Source organism: Oncorhynchus gorbuscha, linkage group LG07 (assembly GCF_021184085.1).
Source record: "Oncorhynchus gorbuscha isolate QuinsamMale2020 ecotype Even-year linkage group LG07, OgorEven_v1.0, whole genome shotgun sequence".
NCBI lineage: Eukaryota > Metazoa > Chordata > Actinopteri > Salmoniformes > Salmonidae > Oncorhynchus > Oncorhynchus gorbuscha.
The window spans coordinates 1854390-1859389 of record NC_060179.1 but is presented as its reverse complement, the minus strand read 5'-3'; the positions used below and the strand labels follow the sequence as shown (position 1 = coordinate 1859389).

Genomic DNA, 5000 nt, shown 5'->3' with positions numbered 1-5000 from the left:
GCCCACTATAGACTACAGCCCACTATAGACCACAAGACTACAGCCCACTATAGACTTCAGCCCACTATAGACTACAGCCCACTATAGACCACAAGAATACAGCCCACTATAGACTACAGCCCACTATAGACCACAAGACTACAGCCCACTATAGACTACAGCCCACTATAGACTACAGCCCACTATAGACCACAAGACTACAGCCCACTATAGACTTCAGCCCACTATAGACCACAAGACTACAGCCCACTATAGACCACAAGACTACAACCCACTATAGACCACAAGACTACAGCCCACTATAGACCACAAGACTGCAGCCCACTATAGACCACAAGACTGCAGCCCACTATAGACTACAGCCCACTATAGACTACAGCCCACTATAGACCACAAGACTACAGCCCACTATAGACCACAAGACTACAGCCCACTATAGACCAGAAGACTACAGCCCACTATAGACTACAGCCCACTATAGACTACAGCCCACTATAGACGACAGCCCACTATAGACCACAAGACTGCAGCCCACTATAGACCACAAGACTGCAGCCCACTATAGACCACAAGACTGCAGCCCACTATAGACCACAAGACTGCAGCCCACTATAGACCACAAGACTGCAGCCCACTATAGACCACAAGACTACAGCCCACTATAGACCACAAGACCACAGCCCACTATAGACCACAGCCCACTATAGACCACAAGAATACAGCCCACTATAGACCACAAGAATACAGCCCACTATAGACCACAGGAATACAGCCCACTATAGACTACAATACCACTATAGATCACAAGAATAGAGCCCACTATAGACTACAAACTACAGCCCACTATAGACTACAGCCCACTATAGACTACAAACTACAGCCCACTATAGACCACAGATCCACAAGAATACAGATCCACTACAGCCCACAAGACTACAGCCCACTATAGACCACAAGACTCCAGCCCACTATAGACTACAGCCAACTATAGACCGCAAGACTACAGATCCACTATAGACCACAAGACTACAGATCCACTATAGAACACAAGACTACAGCCCACTATAGACTTCAGCCCACTATAGACTACAGCCCACTATAGACCACAAGACTACAGCCCACTATAGACTTCAGCCCACTATAGACTACAGCCCACTATAGACCACAAGACTACAGCCCACTATAGACCACAAGACTACAGCCCACTATAGACCACAAGACTACAGCCCACTATAGACTACAGCCCACTATAGACTACAGCCCACTATAGACCACAAGACTACAGCCCACTATAGACTACAGCCCACTATAGACCACAACACTACAGCCCACTATAGACTACCGCCCACTATAGACTACAGCCCACTATAGACCACAAGACTACAGCCCACTATAGACCACAAGACTACAGCCCACTATAGACCACAAGACTACAGCCCACTATAGACCACAAGACTACAGCCCACTATAGACCACAGCCCACTATAGACCACAAGACTACAGCCCACAAGACTACAGCCCACAAAAGACCACAAGACTACAGCCCACTATAGACCACAAGACCACAGCCCACTATAGACCACAAGACTACAGCCCACTATAGACTACAGCCCACTATAGACCACAAGACCACAGCCCACTATAGACCACAAGACTACAGCCCACTATAGACCACAAGACTACAACCCACTATAGAGCACATGACTACAGCCCACTATAGACCACAGCCCACAAGACTACAGCCCACAAGACTACAGCCCACTAAAGACCACAAGACTACAGCCCACAAGACTACAGCCCACTAAAGACCACAAGACTACAGCCCACAAGACTACAGCCCACTATAGACCAGAGCCCACTATAGACCACAAGACCACAGCCCACTATAGACCAGAGCCCATTATAGACTACAATACCACTATAGACTACAATACCACTATAGACCACAAGACTACAGCCCACTATAGACCACAAGACTACAGCCCACAAGACTACAGCCCACTATAGACCACAAGACTACAGCCCACTATAGAGCACAAGACTACAGCCCACTATAGACCACAGCCCACTATAGACCACAAGACTACAGCACACTATAGACTACAGCCCACTATAGACTACAATACCACTATAGACTACAATACCACTATAGACCACAAGACTACAGCCCACTATAGACCACAAGACTACAGCCCACAAGACTACAGCCCACAAGACTACAGCCCACTAGACCAAGACTACAGCCCACTACACAGCCCACTATAGACCACAAGACTACAGCCCACTATAGACCACAAGACTACAGCCCACAAGACTACAGCCCACTATAGACCAGAGCCCACTATAGACCACAAGACCACAGTCCACTATAGACCAGAGCCCATTATAGACCACAAGACTACAGCCCACTATAGAGCACAAGACTACAGCCCACTATAGACCACAGCCCACTATAGACCACAAGACTACAGCACACTATAGACTACAGCCCACTATAGACTACAATACCACTATAGACCACAAGACTACAGCCCACTATAGACCACAAGACTACAGCCCACAAGACTACAGCCCACTATAGACCACAAGACTACAGCCCACTATAGACCACAAGACTACAGCCCACAAGACTACAGCCCACTATAGACCACAAGACTACAGCCCACTATAGACCACAAGACTACAGCCCACTATAGACCACAAGACTACAGCCCACTATAGACCACAAGACTACAGCCCACTATAGACCACAAGACTACAGCCCACTATAGACCACAAGACTACAGCCCACTATAGACCACAAGACTACAGCCCACTATAGACCACAAGACTACAGCCCACTATAGAACACAAGACTACAGCCCACTATAGACTACAGCCCACTATAGACTACAGCCCACTATAGACCACAAGACTACAGCCCACTATAGACCACAAGACTACAGCCCACTATAGACCACAAGACTACAGCCCACTATAGACCACAAGACTACAGCCCACTATAGACCACAAGACTACAGCCCACTATAGACCACAAGACTACAGCCCACTATAGACCACAAGACTACAGCCCACTATAGACCTCAAGACTACAGCCCACTATAGACCACAAGACTACAGTCCACTATAGACTACAGCCCACTATAGACCACAAGACTTCAGCCCACTATAGACTACAGCCCACTATAGACCACAAGACTACAGCCCACTATAGAGTTCAGCCCACTATAGACTACAGCCCACTATAGACCACAAGACTTCAGCCCACTATAGACTACAGCCAACTATAGACCACAAGACTACAGCCCACTATAGACTACAGCCCACTATAGACTACAGCCCACTATAGACTACAGCCCACTATAGACTACAGCCCACTATAGACTACAGCCCACTATAGACTACAGCCCACTATAGACCACAGCCCACTATAGACCACAGCCCACTATAGACCACAGCCCACTATAGACCACAGCCCACTATAGACCACAAGACTACAGCCCACAAGACTACAGCCCACTATAGACCACAAGACTACAGCCCACTATAGACCACAGCCCACTATAGACCACAGCCCACTATAGACCACAGCCCACTATAGACCACAAGACTACAGCCCACTATAGACCACAAGACTACAGCCCACAAGACCACAGCCCACTATAGACCACAGCCCACTATAGACCACAGCCCACTATAGACCACAGCCCACTATAGACTACAATACCACTATAGATCACAAGACTACAGCCCACTATAGACCACAGCCCACTATAGACCACAGCCCACTATAGACCACAGCCCACTATAGACCACAGCCCACTATAAACCACAGCCCACTATAGACCACAAGACCACAGCCCACTATAGATCACAAGACTACAGCCCACTTTAGACTACAAACTACAGCCCACTATAGACTACAGCCCACTATAGACTACAGCCCACTATAGACTACAGCCCACTATAGACTACAGCCCACTATAGACCACTATAGACCACTATAGACCACAAGACCACAGCCCAGAGACTACAATACCACTATAAATCACAAGAATAGAGCCCACTATAGACTACAGCCCACTACAAACTACAGCCCACTATAGACTACAAACTACAGCCCACTCTAGACTACAGCCCACTATAGACTACAGCCCACTATAGACTACAGCCCACTATAGACTACAGCCCACTATAGACTACAAGCCCAGTATAGACTACAGCCCAGTATAGACTACAGCCCACTATAGACTACAGCCCACTATAGACTACAGCCCACTATAGACTACAGCCCACTATAGACTACAGCCCACTATAGACTACAGCCCACTATAGACTACAGCCCACTATAGACTACAGCCCACAGTTCCATTAAAACGTGCTTAATCATGTGGACAAGTGTCCTGCCTCTGTGTTCAGGAGGAAATGTGGGTCATGTTATCAGTAACTGTATAAAGATACTGTGAAACCGAGGTAAATAAAATACATTTTTCTCAGAGCAGTTACTACCTTTTTTCTTGGTAGGGCAGCAGAGACTATAGACTACAGCCCACTATAGACTACAGCCCACTCCAGCGTAGTAGGATTACAGAGGGTTGTGTGTGTGTGTGTGTGTGTGTGTGTGTGTGTGTGTGTGTGTGTGTGTGTGTGTGTGTGTGTGTGTGTGTGTGTGTGTGTGTGTGTGTGTGTGTGTGTGTGTGTTAGGCAGGAATCCCAGGCTTTAGCGTCGGGCTTTAGCATCGGGCTTTAGCATCGGGCTTTAGCATCACATCCTCCCCGTTTCACCAGCTGGGTTTAAAAACACACAGACAGCACCGACTAACTAACACACAACACCGCTGTTCTTACATTGTGTAAAACTCCCGAAACCAGACAGAAATCAGAGAGAGGAAGAAGGAAATAACTGAGAACCCCTCCAAACTCTGGGAGGGAAAACAAATACTGAACTTTGAAAACTCTCTCAAAAAACAGCTTTTTCTAAGTAACATCGCACCAGAAAC

General features: G+C 47.4%; 1 protein-coding gene across 2 annotated transcripts in view; it reads right to left on the bottom strand.

The window, feature by feature from the left end:
- Positions 1–5000, bottom strand: part of LOC124039437 (cytoplasmic protein NCK1-like) — a 96830-nt gene that overhangs the window by 32447 nt on the left and 59383 nt on the right. The window lies entirely within an intron of this gene.